This window comes from Oncorhynchus nerka, unplaced genomic scaffold (assembly GCF_034236695.1).
Source record: "Oncorhynchus nerka isolate Pitt River unplaced genomic scaffold, Oner_Uvic_2.0 unplaced_scaffold_1236, whole genome shotgun sequence".
NCBI lineage: Eukaryota > Metazoa > Chordata > Actinopteri > Salmoniformes > Salmonidae > Oncorhynchus > Oncorhynchus nerka.
Window position 1 is genome coordinate 20,692 of NW_027040102.1, and position 15,962 is coordinate 36,653.

Below are 15,962 nucleotides of genomic sequence, written 5' to 3' on the forward strand. Positions count from 1 at the left end.
CAGCCTCATCAGCCTCATCAGCCCCATCAGCCTCATCTCCAGTGTATGAAAACACATACAGCCCCATCAGCCTCATCTCTAGTATATGAAAACACATACAACCCCATCAGCCCCATCAGCCTCATCTCTAGTATATGAAAACACATACAGCCCCATCAGCCTCATCTCCAGTGTATGAAACACATACAGACCCATCAGCCTCATCTCCAGTGTATGAAACACATACAGCCTCATCAGCCTCATCTCCAGTGTATGAAAACACATACAGCCTCATCAGCCTCATCTCCAGTGTATGAAAACACATACAGCCTCATCAGCCTCATCTCCAGTGTATGAAAACACATACAGCCCCATCAGCCTCATCAGCCTCATCTCCAGTGTATGAAAACACATACAGCCTCATCAGCTTCATCAGCCTCATCAGCCCCATCAGCCTCATCAGCCCCATCAGCCTCATCAGCCTCATCTCCAGTGTATGAAAACACATACAGCCTCATCAGCCTCATCTCTAGTATATGAAAACACATACAGCCTCATCAGCCTCATCTCTAGTATATGAAAACACATACAGCCTCATCAGCCTCATCTCTAGTATATGAAAACACATACAGCCTCATCAGCCTCATCTCTAGTATATGAAAACACATACAGCCTCATCAGCCTCATCAGCCTCATCTCTAGTATATGAAAACACATACAGCCTCATCAGCCTCATCTCCAGTGTATGAAAACACATACAGCCCCATCAGCCCCATCAGCCTCATCTCTAGTATATGAAAACACATACAGCCCCATCAGCCTCATCTCCAGTGTATGAAAACACATACAGCCTCATCAGCCTCATCTCCAGTGTATGAAAACACATACAGCCTCATCAGCCTCATCTCTAGTATATGAAAACACATACAGCCCCATCAGCCTCATCTCCAGTGTATGAAAACACATACAGCCTCATCAGCCTCATCAGCCTCATCAGCCTCATCTCTAGTATATGAAAACACATACAGCCTCATCAGCCTCATCAGCCTCATCTCTAGTATATGAAAACACATACAGCCTCATCAGCCTCATCTCTAGTATATGAAAACACATACAGCCTCATCAGCCTCATCTCTAGTATATGAAAACACATACAGCCTCATCAGCCTCATCTCTAGTATATGAAAACACATACAGCCTCATCAGCCCCATCAGCCTCATCTCTAGTATATGAAAACACATACAGCCTCATCAGCCTCATCAGCCTCATCTCTAGTATATGAAAACACATACAGCCTCATCAGCCTCATCAGCCTCATCTCTAGTATATGAAAACACATACAGCCTCATCAGCCCCATCAGTCTCATCAGCCCCATCAGCCCCATCAGCCCCATCAGCCTCATCTCCAGTGTATGAAAACACATACAGCCTCATCAGCCTCATCTCTAGTATATGAAAACACATACAGCCTCATCAGCCTCATCTCTAGTATATGAAAACACATACAGCCTCATCATCCCCATCAGCCTCATCATCCCCATCAGCCTCAACAGCCTCATCTCCAGTGTATGAAAACACATACAGCCTCATCAGACTCATCAGCCTCATCTCCAGTGTATGAAAACACATACAGCCCCATCAGCCCCATCAGCCCCATCAGCCTCATCAGCCTCATCTCCAGTGTATGAAAACACATACAGCCCCATCAGCCCCATCAGCCTCATCAGCCTCATCTCCAGTGTATGAAAACACATACAGCCCCATCAGCCTCATCTCCAGTGTATGAAAACACATACAGCCCCATCAGCCTCATCTCCAGTGTATGAAAACACATACATCCTCATCAGCCTCATCTCCAGTGTATGAAAACACATACATCCTCATCAGCCTCATCAGCCTCATCTCCAGTGTATGAAAACACATACAGCCCCATCAGCCTCATCTCCAGTGTATGAAAACACATACAGCCCCATCAGCCCCATCTCCAGTGTATGAAAACACATACAGCCCCATCAGTCCCATCAGCCTCATCTCCAGTGTATGAAAACACATACAGCCCCATCAGCCTCATCAGCCTCATCTCCAGTGTATGAAAACACATACAGCCTCATCAGCCTCATCTCCAGTGTATGAAAACACATACAGCCTCATCAGCCTCATCTCCAGTGTATGAAAACACATACAGCCCCATCAGCCTCATCAGCCCCATCAGCCTCATCTCCAGTGTATGAAAACACATACAGCCCCATCAGCCCCATCAGCCTCATCTCCAGTATATGAAAACACATACAGCCCCATCAGCCTCATCTCCAGTGTATGAAAACACATACAGCCTCATCAGCCTCATCTCCAGTGTATGAAAACACATACAGCCTCATCAGCCTCATCTCCAGTGTATGAAAACACATACAGCCCCATCAGCCTCATCTCCAGTGTATGAAAACACATACAGCCCCATCAGCCCCATCAGCCTCATCTCCAGTGTATGAAAACACATACAGCCCCATCAGCCTCATCAGCCCCATCAGCCTCATCTCCAGTGTATGAAAACACATACAGCCCCATCAGCCTCATCTCCAGTATATGAAAACACATACAGCCCCATCAGCCTCATCAGCCTCATCTCCAGTGTATGAAAAACACATACAGCCTCATCTCCAGTGTATGAAAACACATACAGCCTCATCAGCCTCATCTCCAGTGTATGAAAACACATACAGCCCCATCAGCCTCATCTCCAGTGTATGAAAACACATACAGCCCCATCAGCCTCATCTCCAGTGTGAAAACACATACAGCCCCATCAGCCCCATCAGCCTCATCTCCAGTGTGTGAAAACACATACAGCCCCATCAGCCCCATCAGCCTCATCAGCCTCATCATCCCCATCAGCCTCATCTCCAGTGTATGAAAACACATACAGCCTCATCAGCCCCATCAGCCCCATCAGCCTCATCTCCAGTGTATGAAAACACATACAGCCCCATCAGCCTCATCTCCAGTGTATGAAAACACATACAGCCCCATCAGCCTCATCTCCAGTGTATGAAAACACATACAGCCCCATCAGCCTCATCAGCCTCATCTCCAGTGTATGAAAACACATACAGCCCCATCAGCCTCATCTCCAGTGTATGAAAACACATACATCCTCATCAGCCTCATCTCCAGTGTATGAAAACACATACAGCCCCATCAGCCTCATCTCCAGTGTATGAAAACACATACAGCCCCATCAGCCCCATCAGCCTCATCTCCAGTGTATGAAAACACATACAGCCCCATCAGCCTCATCAGCCCCATCAGCCTCATCTCCAGTGTATGAAAACACATACAGCCCCATCAGCCTCATCTCCAGTGTATGAAAACACATACAGCCCCATCAGTCCCATCAGCCTCATCTCCAGTGTATGAAAACACATACAGCCCCATCAGCCCCATCAGCCCCATCAGCCTCATCTCCAGTGTATGAAAACACATACAGCCCCATCAGCCTCATCAGCCCCATCAGCCTCATCTCCAGTGTATGAAAAACACATACAGCCCCATCAGCCTCATCTCCAGTGTATGAAAACACATACAGCCCCATCAGTCCCATCAGCCTCATCTCCAGTGTATGAAAACACATACAGCCTCATCAGCCTCATCTCCAGTGTATGAAAACACATACAGCCCCATCAGCCTCATCTCCAGGGTATGAAAACACATACAGCCCCATCAGCCTCATCAGCCCCATTAGCCTCAGTCTCATCAGCCCCATCAGCCTCATCAGCCTCATCTCCAGTGTATGAAAACACATACAGCCCCATCAGCCCCATCAGCCTCATCTCCAGTGTATGAAAACACATACAGCCCCATCAGCCTCATCAGCCTCATCTCCAGTGTATGAAAACACATACAGCCCCATCAGCCTCATCAGCCCCATCAGCCTCATCTCCAGTGTATGAAAACACATACAGCCCCATCAGCCTCATCTCCAGTGTATGAAAACACATACAGCCTCATCAGCCTCATCTCCAGTGTATGAAAACACATACAGCCCCATCAGCCTCATCTCCAGTGTATGAAAACACATACAGCCCCATCAGCCCCATCAGCCTCATCTCCAGTGTATGAAAACACATACAGCCCCATCAGCCCCATCAGCCTCATCTCCAGTGTATGAAAACACATACAGCCTCATCAGCCCCATCAGCCTCATCTCCAGTGTATGAAAACACATACAGCCCCATCAGCCTCATCTCCAGTGTATGAAAACACATACAGCCCCATCAGCCTCATCTCCAGTGTATGAAAACACATACAGCCTCATCAGCCTCATCAGCCCCATCAGCCTCATCTCCAGTGTATGAAAACACATACAGCCCCATCAGCCTCATCAGCCTCATCTCCAGTGTATGAAAACACATACAGCCCCATCAGCCTCATCTCCAGTGTATGAAAACACATACAGCCTCATCATCCCCATCAGCCTCATCTCCACATTCTAGTCAGTGGGAACAGCAAATACAGATCTTTAGAAACCAGAAACCAGAGTTGAGCTCATGCCGTTTGCTGTGTATCTGTACGTGTGTCTATGCATGCCTGTTTCCAGTGTGTGTGTGTCCAGTTAGTATTGTGGAGTAACTACAATGTTGTTGACCCATCCTCAGTTTTCTCCACCAGTGTGCGCTGTGTCGTAGTGTGCGCTGTGTCGTAGTGTGCGGGGTGTCACCAGTGTGCGGGGTGTCACCAGTGTGCGGGGTGTCGTAGTGTGCGCTGTGTCACCAGTGTGCGGGGTGTCACCAGTGTGCGGGGTGTCACCAGTGTGCGCTGTGTCACCAGTGTGCGCTGTGTCGCCAGTGTGCGCTGTGTCGTCAGCGTGCTCTGTGTCGTCAGCGTGCTCTGTGTCGTCAGCGTGCTCTGTGTCGTCAGCGTGCTCTGTGTCGTCAGCGTGCTCTGTGTCGTCAGCGTGCTCTGTGTCGTCAGCGTGCTCTGTGTCGTCAGCGTGCTCTGTGTCGTCAGCGTGCTCTGTGTCGTCAGCGTGCTCTGTGTCGTCAGCGTGCTCTGTGTCGTCAGCGTGCTCTGTGTCGTCAGCGTGCTCTGTGTCGTCAGCGTGCTCTGTGTCGTCAGCGTGCGCTGTGTCGAAGCGTGCGCTGTGTCGTCAGCGTGCTCTGTGTCGTCAGCGTGCTCTGTGTCGTCAGCGTGCTCTGTGTCGTCAGCGTGCTCTGTGTCGTCAGCGTGCTCTGTGTCGCCAGCGTGCTCTGTGTCGCCAGCGTGCTCTGTGTCGCCAGCGTGCATCGTCTCACCGCGCTCTGACAGAGTCCGTCCACTGTGCTTCCCTTGTCCCCCCGGCCCACCCTCATCAGACAGTGGAGGGTACGTCCTTTCCTGTGGAGTCCAGAGCAGTGGGTCTCGATCTCCCCTCTACAGTGGAGCACTATTTCTGGACTCAGAGAGAAATCCTCAATCAGCATCCTACGGTACTCCAACATCTCCCCTGGCAGTCCTCAGACACTGTACGACCTGGGGAGAGAGGAGGGGATAGAGTTGAGAGGCATTCAGACCAGCATCCTGGGGAGATCTGGGGAGAGAGGGGATAGGGTTGAGAGGCATTCAGACCAGCATCCTACGGTACTCCAACATCTCCCCCTGGCAGTCCCCAGACACTGTACGACCTGGGGAGAGAGGAGGGATAGGTTAGAGAGGCATTCAGACCAGCATCCTGGGGAGACCTGGGGAGAGAGGAGGGGATAGGTTAGAGAGGCATTCAGACCAGCATCCTGGGGAGACCTGGGGAGTACGACCTGGGGAGAGAGGAGGGGATAGGTTAGAGAGGCATTCAGACCAGCATCCTGAGGAGACCTGGGGAGAGAGAAGGGGATAGGTTAGAGAGGCATTCAGACCAGCATCCTGAGGAGACCTGGGGAGAGAGAGGAGGGGATAGGTTAGAGAGGCATTCAGACCAGCATCCTACGGTACTCCAACATCTCCCCTGGCAGTCCTCAGACACTGTACGACCTGGGGGAGAGAGGAGGGGATAGGTTAGAGAGGCATTCAGACCAGCATCCTGGAGACCTGGGGAGAGAGGAGGGGATAGGGTTGAGAGGCATTCAGACCAGCATCCTGGGGAGACCTGGGGAGTACGACCTGGGAGAGAGGAGGGGATAGGTTAGAGAGGCATTCAGACCAGCATCCTAGGTAGAGAGGAGGGGATAGGATAGAGAGGCATTCAGACCAGCATCCTGGAGACCTGTGGAGAGAGGAGGGGATAGGTTAGAGAGGCATTCAGACCAGCATCCTGGGGAGACCTGGGGAGAGAGGAGGGGATAGGTTAGAGAGGCATTCAGACCAGCATCCTGGGAGACCTGGGGAGAGAGGAGGGGATAGGTTAGAGAGGCATTCAGACCAGCATCCTGGGAGACCTGGGGAGAGAGGAGGGGATAGGGTTGAGAGGCATTCAGACCAGCATCCTGGAGACCTGGGGAGAGAGGAGGGGATAGGTTAGAGAGGCATTCAGACCAGCATCCTGGGGAGATCTGGGGAGAGAGGAGGGGATAGGTTAGAGGCATTCAGACCAGCATCCTGGAGACCTGGGGAGAGAGTAGGGGATAGGGTTTAGAGGCATTCAGACCAGCATCCTGGAGACCTGGGGAGAGAGTAGGGGATAGGGTTGAGAGGCATTCAGACCAGCATCCTAGAGACCTGGGGATAGGGTTGAGAGGCATTCAGACCAGCATCCTGGGGAGACCTGGGGAGAGAGGAGGGGATAGGTTAGAGAGGCATTCAGACCAGCATCCTGGGGAGACCTGGGGAGAGAGGGGGATAGGTTAGAGAGGCATTCAGACCAGCATCCTGGGGAGACCTGGGGAGAGAGGAGGGGATAGGGTTGAGAGGCATTCAGACCAGCATCCTGGGAGACCTGGGGAGAGAGGAGGGGATAGGGTTGAGAGGCATTCAGACCAGCATCCTGGGGAGACCTGGGGGAGGGGATAGGTTAGAGAGGCATTCAGACCAGCATCCTGGGGAGACCTGGGGAGAGAGGGGGGATAGGGTTAGAGAGGCATTCAGACCAGCATCCTGGAGACCTGGGGAGAGAGGAGGGGATAGGGTTGAGAGGCATTCAGACCAGCATCCTGGGAGACCTGGGGAGAGAGGAGGAGGGGATAGGGTTGAGGGGAGGGTTGAGAGGCATTCAGACCAGCATCCTGGGGAGACCTGGGGAGAGAGGAGGGGATAGGGTTGAGAGGCATTCAGACCAGCATCCTGGGGAGACCTGGGGAGAGAGGGGATAGGTTAGAGAGGCATTCAGACCAGCATCCTGGGGAGACCTGGGGAGAGAGGAGGGGATAGGGTTAGAGAGGCATTCAGACCAGCATCCTGGAGACCTGGGGAGAGAGGAGGGGATAGGGTTGAGAGGCATTCAGACCAGCATCCTGGGGAGACCTGGGGGAGAGAGGAGGGGATAGGGTTGAGAGGCATTCAGACCAGCATCCTGGGGAGAGAGTAGGGGATAGGGTTGAGAGGCATTCAGACCAGCATCCTGGGGAGACCTGGGGAGAGAGGAGGAGATAGGGTTGAGAGGCATTCAGACCAGCATCCTGGAGACCTGGGGAGAGAGTAGGGGATAGGGTTGAGAGGCATTCAGACCAGCATCCTGGAGACCTGGGGAGAGAGGAGGGGATAGGGATGAGAGGCATTCAGACCAGCATCCTGGGGACCTGGGGAGAGAGGAGGGGATAGGGATGAGAGGCATTCAGACCAACATCCTGGGGACCTGGGGAGAGAGGAGGGGATAGGTTAGAGAGGCATTCAGACCAGCATCCTGGGGACCTGGGGAGAGAGGAGGGGATAGGTTAGAGAGGCATTCAGACCAGCATCCTGGGAGACCTGGGGGAGAGGAGGGGATAGGGATGAGAGGCATTCAGACCAGCATCCTGGGAGACCTGGGAGAGAGAGGAGGGGATAGCTTAGAGAGGCATTCAGACCAGCATCCTGGGGAGAGAGAGGAGGGGGATAGGTTAGAGAGGCATTCAGACCAGCATCCTGGAGACCTGGGGAGAGAGGAGGGGATAGGTTAGAGAGGCATTCAGACCAGCATCCTGGAGACCTGGGGAGAGAGGAGGGGATAGGGATGAGAGGCATTCAGACCAGCATCCTGGGGAGACCTGGGGAGAGAGGAGGGGATAGGTTAGAGAGGCATTCAGACCAGCATCCTGGGGACCTGGGGAGAGAGGAGGGGATAGGGATGAGAGGCATTCAGACCAGCATCCTGGGGACCTGGGGAGAGAGGAGGGGATAGGGATGAGAGGCATTCAGACCAGCATCCTGGGGACCTGGGGAGAGAGGAGCATCCTGGGATAGGGATGAGAGGCATTCAGACCAGCATCCTGGAGACCTGGGAGGACACCTACGACCTGGGAGAGTACGACCTGGGAGGAGTACGGACCTGGGAGGAGTACGACCTGGTTAGAGACATTCAGAAAGTATTCAGACTCCTTCACGTTTTCCACATTTTTATGTTACAAACTTTTTCTATAAAGGATTAAAGTACTGTTTTTCCCCATCAATCTACACACAATACCCCATAATGACAAACCGAAAACAGATTTTTAGAAATTAAAAACAGAAATGTCTTATTTACATAAGTATTCAGACTCTTTGCTCTGAGACTTGAAATTGATCATCCTTGAGCTGTTTCTACAACTTGATTGGAGTCCACCTGTGGTAAATTCAATTGATTGGACATGATTTAGAAAGACACACACCTGTCTATATAAGATCCCACAGTTAACAGTGTATATCAGAGCAAAAACTAAGCCATGAGGTCGAAGGAATTGTCCCTAGAGCTCTGAGACAGGATTGTGTCGAGGCACAGATCTGGGGAAGGGTACCAAAACATTTCTGCAGCATTGAAGGTTCCCAAGGACACAGTGGCCTCCATCATTCTTAAATGGAAGAAGTTTGGAACCACCTACTCTTCCTAGAGCTGGCTGCTCGGCCAAACTGAGTAATCGGGGAGAAGGGCCTTGGTCAGGGAGGTGACCAAGCAACTGATGGTCGCTCTGACAGAGCTCCTCTGTGGAGATGGGAGAATCTTCTAGAAGGACAACCATCTCTGCAGCACTCCACCAATCAGACCTTTACAGTAGAGTGGCCAGACGGAAGCCACATGACAGCCCGCTTGGAGTTCGCCAAAAGGGACCTAAAGGGCTTTCAGACCATGAGAAACCAGATCCTCTGCTCTGATGAAACCAAGATTGAAATCTTTGGCCTGAATGCCAAGAGTAAAACATGGTGGTGGCAGCATCATGCTGTGGGGATGTTTTTCAGTGGCAGAGACTGGGAGACTAGTCAGGATCGAGGGAAAGACGAATGGAGCAAAGTACAGAGAGATCCTTGATGAAAACCTGCTCCAGATCGCTCAGGTCCTCAGACTGGGGTGAAGGTTCACCTTCCAACAGGACAACAACCCTAAGCACACAGCCAAGACAACTCAGGAGTGGCTTCCAGACTAGTCTCTGAATGTGCAGTGATGCTCCCCATCCAACCTGACAGAGCTTGAGAGGATCTGCAGAGAAGACTGGGAGAAACTCCCCAAATACAGGTGTACCAAGCTTGTAGCGTCATACCCAAGAAGACTGGAGTCTGTAATCACTGCTAAAGGTGCTTCAACAAAGTACTGAGTAAAGGGTCTGAATGTCTAAAAAACCCGTTTTGGGTTAAAAATCATAATTTATTTTTGAATAAGTCTGTAATGTAACAAAATGCAGAAGAAGTCAAGGTGTCTGAATACTTTCCAAATGCTCTGTAAATGAGGGGTGATAAAACGCCATAAATGAACATGTGAACGTGATTTTTTATATAAATATATATATATTTTTTACTTAAATGTGTAAATGTGTTATTTTTCTGGACCATTCAACCATGAATAATAGTGCGTTTTTATTTTGTGAAGTGGTTTCTTGCATCAAACAGTCACCTTGTCTGAAGGACACGTGGATAAACAGGTCAAACCCTGCATGTCTCATGGAATGTAGGCCTACATTGAACACCCTATATCGGCTGCTACTGTCGGCTGAATGATAGAACAGCTATTTCCATGTTATGGGATGCATTTTCTCCATTGTTTTTGATGGTAGGCCACTCTGGTAGGCCTATATTATGATCAAATAGCCACAGTAGCCTACTTGGCTAATGTTAAAACTAACTTAAAGCAGGTACAGCCTCAGTGTTCACAGTAAAACTGTAACTTAAAGCAGGTACAGCCTCAGTGTTCACAGTAAAACTGTAACTTAAAGCAGGTACAGCCTCAGTGTTCACAGTAAAACAGTAACTTAAAGCAGGTACAGCCTCAGTGTTCACAGTAAAACTGTAACTTAAAGCAGGTACAGCCTCAGTGTTCACAGTAAAGCAGGTACACCCTCAGTATTCACAGTAAAACTGTAGCAGGTACAGCCTCAGTGTTCACAGTAAAACTGTAACTTAAAGCAGGTACAGCCTCAGTGTTCACAGTAAAACTGTAACTTAAAGCAGGTACAGCCTCAGTGTTCACAGTAAAACTGTAACTTAAAGCAGGTACAGCCTCAGTGTTCACAGTAAAACTGTAACTTAAAGCAGGTACAGCCTCAGTGTTCACAGTAAAGCAGGTACAGCCTCAGTATTCACAGTAAAACTGTAGCAGGTACAGCCTCAGTGTTCACAGTAAAACTGTAACTTAAAGCAGGTACAGCCTCAGTGTTCACAGTAAAACTGTAACTTAAAGCAGGTACAGCCTCAGTGTTCACAGTAAAGCAGGTACATCCTCAGTATTCACAGTAAAACTGTAGCAGGTACAGCCTCAGTGTTCACAGTAAAACTGTAACTTAAAGCAGGTACAGCCTCAGTGTTCACAGTAAAACTGTAACTTAAAGCAGGTACAGCCTCAGTGTTCACAGTAAAACTGTAACTTAAAGCAGGTACAGCCTCAGTGTTCACAGTAAAACTGTAACTTAAAGCAGGTACAGCCTCAGTGTTCACAGTAAAACTGTAACTTAAAGCAGGTACAGCCTCAGTGTTCACAGTAAAGCAGGTACAGCCTCAGTATTCACAGTAAAACTGTAACTTAAAGCAGGTACAGCCTCAGTGTTCACAGTAAAACTGTAACTTAAAGCAGGTACAGCCTCAGTGTTCACAGTAAAACTGTAACTTAAAGCAGGTACAGCCTCAGTGTTCACAGTAAACCTGTAACTTAAAGCAGGTACAGCCTCAGTGTTCACAGTAAACCTGTAACTAAAAGCAGGTACAGCCTCAGTGTTCACAGTAAAACTGTAACTTAAAGCAGGTACAGCCTCAGTGTTCACAGTAAACCTGTAACTAAAAGCAGGTACAGCCTCAGTGTTCACAGTAAAACTGTAACTTAAAGCAGGTACAGCCTCAGTGTTCACAGTAAAACTGTAACTTAAAGCAGGTACAGCCTCAGTGTTCACAGTAAAACTGTAACTTAAAGCAGGTACAGCCTCAGTGTTCACAGTAAAACTGTAACTTAAAGCAGGTACAGCCTCAGTGTTCACAGTAAAACTGTAACTTAAAGCAGGTACAGCCTCAGTGTTCACAGTAAACCTGTAACTAAAAGCGGGTACAGCCTCAGTGTTCACAGTAAAACTGTAACTTAAAGCAGGTACAAAACATTGAGGGAACATTATAACAATAGGAAGCGTGAACGTCCGCAATATAATAGGACTGGGACCAGGTAGCGAATCAGCTCCAGCGTCTTCTCCCGGTCGGGCGGCGTCTCATCGTCTGCTACTTCACAGTCACATGTAGAGTAACACGTACCCGACAACATTGAACTGAGCTGACGTGACAATACACAACATAAGAGTACAGCCAATAGCATCAAGCGTGACATTACATAGACTAACAGTACACGAGTACGGAGGCAATGCAACAGACATGCGCTGTAGGTAGCAACATAGAGTACTGTACACAGGCCATACAACAGAATGATACATACTGTTGACCATCGGTCAAGGTGGGGGGGGGGGTTATAATGCCTGTATACAAACACATTAACCACACAACTTATTGTTCATTGGGTCCGCATTCATTAGGTTAAAAGGTCACTGACCTGTCATTTCCTTCATGTTAGGCTATAACTTAAGCTATAAAGCAGAAACATATAAAGCAACATTCAATCAGAATTAAAACATATTTTTTTAAATCGTTCTCGTTCTTGGAGTCTTAACATAGCTAGATATATTTGTCACAATGAATGTAGACCCACTGAACAACAGGTTATGTGGTTTGTGTGTTTCTATACAGGCATTATAACCCCCAGGGGTCCTGTTAGTACAGTGGCTATTATATTGTGGAGTGAATCCCGTTAACGCAGCTGTTACTGAACTGAGTTAAATCAGACACTTCGTATCGTTACACATAAACAATAAAAAATATGTATTTTTAAATACACACGTTCAAGTCACACCTTCAAGTATCAACCCTCAAACATTAACCGTTGAATGTGTGTACATGTGTTTGGCATTTATCACCCCTCATACACATGTACACACATTCAACAGTTAATGTATGGCATTTATCACCCCTCATACACATTCAACAGTTAATGTATGGCATTTATCACCCCTCATACACATGTACACACATTCAACAGTTAATGTATGGCATTTATCACCCCTCATACACATGTACACACATTCAACAGTTAATGTATGGCATTTATCACCCCTCATACACATGTACACACATTCAACAGTTAATGTATGGCATTTATCACCCCTCATACACATTCAACAGTTAATGTATGGCATTTATCACCCCTCATACACATGTACACACATTCAACAGTTAATGTATGGCATTTATCACCCCTCATACACGTATACACATTCAACAGTTAATGTATGGCATTTATCACCCCTCATACACATTCAACAGTTAATGTATGGCATTTATCACCCCTCATACACATTCAACAGTTAATGTATGGCATTTATCACCCCTCATACACATTCAACAGTTAATGTATGGCATTTATCACCCCTCATACACATTCAACAGTTAATGTATGGCATTTATCACCCCTCATACACATGTAATGGCATTTATCACCCCTCATACACATGTACACACATTCAACAGTTAATGTATGGCATTTATCACCCCTCATACACATTCAACAGTTAATGTATGGCATTTATCACCCCTCATACACATGCACACACACACACACTCTCTCTCCTCCACCCACCCCTGTGTACAGCAGACTCCAGGCATAGTAGCAGATATGACAGTCGTGCCTCTCTTGGGGCATGTTGGTGTCCAGGTTACAGCGATGCTTCCTGAGGTCAGCCTTACAGGCCTTGGTCAGAGAGTAGCTAACCTTGTAGTCCTGGGTTATCAGCTTCTGACGCGTGGTCAGGGCCTCTCGACACTGAGGGAGGGAGGGAGGAGGGAGGGAGGGAGGGAGAGACAGAGGGAGGGAGGGAGAGACAGAGGGAGGGGAGGAAGAGAGGGAGAGGGGAGGGAGGGAGGGAGAGAGGGAGAGACAGAGGGAGGGAGGGAGACAGAGGGGAGGGAGGGAGGGAGGGGAGACAGAGGGAGGGACAGAGACAGAGGGAGGGAGGGAGGAGAGACAGAGAGAAGTTTTAGTCATTGTCACATGAAAAGAGAGCTTTTACACACGTCCAAATATGGCATAGGAGCTGGGGAAAAATGACAGCTTGAGAAAGAAAATGTCTGCTCACTGTTGGCCGCCCCTTTAATGACCCTTTAATAAAGCCTGTAGTTCAACACCCAACCACTGTTGGCCGCCCCTTTAATAAAGCCTTTAGTTCAACACCCAACCACTGTTATACCTTTAATAAAGCCTGTAGTTCAACACCCAACCACTGTTCGCCCCTTTAATGACCCTTTAAGCCTTCAGTTCAACACCCAACCACTGTTGGCCGCCCCTTTAATAAAGCCTGTAGTTCAACACCCAACCACTGTTGGCCGCCCCTTTAATAAAGCCTGTAGTTCAACACCCAACCACTGTTGGCCGCCCCTTTAATGACCCTTTAATAAAGTCCTGTTCAACACCCAACCACTGTTGGCCCATTTAATAAAGCCTGTAGTTCAACACCCAACCACTGTTGGCCGCCTTTAATAAAGCCTGTAGTTCAACACCCAACCACTAAAAGCTTCATCAAAGCACTGTTGACAGCATGTAGATTCAATCTTATTCCCAGTCCTGACCACACATCTCTCTCCCAGCCTAACACAGTCCTGACCACACATCTCCCTCTCTCCCAGCCTAACACAGTCCTGACCACACATCTCCCTCCCTCCCAGCCTAACACAGTCCTGACCACACATCTCCCCTCCCAGCCTAACACAGTCCTGACCACATCTCCCTCCCTCCCAGCCTAACACAGTCCTGACCACACATCTCCCTCCCTATCCCAGCCTAACACAGTCCTGACCACACATCTCCTCTCTCCCAGCCTAACACAGTCCTGACCACACATCTCCCTCTCCCAGCCTAACACAGTCCTGACCACACATCTCCCTCCCTCCCAGCCTAACACAGTCCTGACCACACATCTCCCTCCCTCCCAGCCTAACACAGTCCTGACCACACATGTCCCTCCCAGCCTAACACAGTCCTGACCACACATCTCCCTCCCAGCCTAACACAGTCCTGACCACACATCTCCCTCCCAGCCTAACACAGTCCTGACCACACATCTCCCTCCCTCCCAGCCTAACACAGTCCTGACCACACATCTCCCTCTCTCCCAGCCTAACACAGTCCTGACCACACATCTCCCTCCCTCCCAGCCTAACACAGTCCTGACCACACATCTCCCTCTCTCCCAGCCTAACACAGTCCTGACCACACATCTCCCTCCCTCCCAGCCTAACACAGTCCTGACCACACATCTCCCTCCCTCCCAGCCTAACACAGTCCTGACCACACATCTCTCTCCCAGCCTAACACAGTCCTGACCACACATCTCCTCCTCCCAGCCTAACACAGTCCTGACCACACATCCCTCAGCCTGACCACACATCTCCCTCCCTCCCAGCCTAACACAGTCCTGACCACACATCTCCCTCTCTCCCAGCCTAACACAGTCCTGACCACACATCTCCCTCTCTCCCAGCCTAACACAGTCCTGACCACACATCTCCCTCTCTCCCAGCCTAACACAGTCCTGACCACACATCTCCCTCTCTCCCAGCCTAACACAGTCCTGACCACACATCTCCCTCTCTCCCAGCCTAACACAGTCCTGACCACACATCTCCCTCTCTCCCAGCCTAACACAGTCCTGACCACACATCTCCCTCTCTCCCAGCCTAACACAGTCCTGACCCACATCTCCCTCCTCCCAGCCTAACACAGTCCTGACCACACATCTCCCTCCCAGCCTAACACAGTCCTGACCACACATCTCCCTCTCCCAGCCTAACACAGTCCTGACCACACATCTCCTCTCCCAGCCTAACACAGTCCTGACCACACATCTCCCTCCCTCCCAGCCTAACACAGTCCTGACCACACATCTCCCTCCCTCCCAGCCTAACACAGTCCTGACCCACATCTCTCCTCCCAGCCTAACACAGTCCTGACACACATCTCCCTCCCAGCCTAACACAGTCCTGACCACACATCTCCCTCCTCCCAGCCTAACCACACATCTCCCTCCCTCCCAGCCTAACACAGTCCTGACCACACATCTCCCTCTCTCCCAGCCTAACACAGTCCTGACCACACATCTCCCTCTCTCCCAGCCTAACACAGTCCTGACCACACATCTCCCTCCCAGCCTAACACAGTCCTGACCACACATCTCCCTCTCTCCCAGCCTAACACAGTCCTGACCACACATCTCCCTCCCAGCCTAACACAGTCCTGACCACACATCTCCCTCTCTCCCAGCCTAACACAGTCCTGACCACACATAAAGCCTCTCTCCCAGCCTAACACAGTCCTGACCACATCTCCCTCTCTCCCAGC

General features: G+C 49.6%; 1 pseudogene; it reads right to left on the reverse strand.

Annotated features, from left to right (window-relative positions):
* LOC135569051 (Golgi apparatus protein 1-like) overlaps positions 1-15,962 on the reverse strand; it is a 56,972-nt pseudogene that overhangs the window by 15,537 nt on the left and 25,473 nt on the right.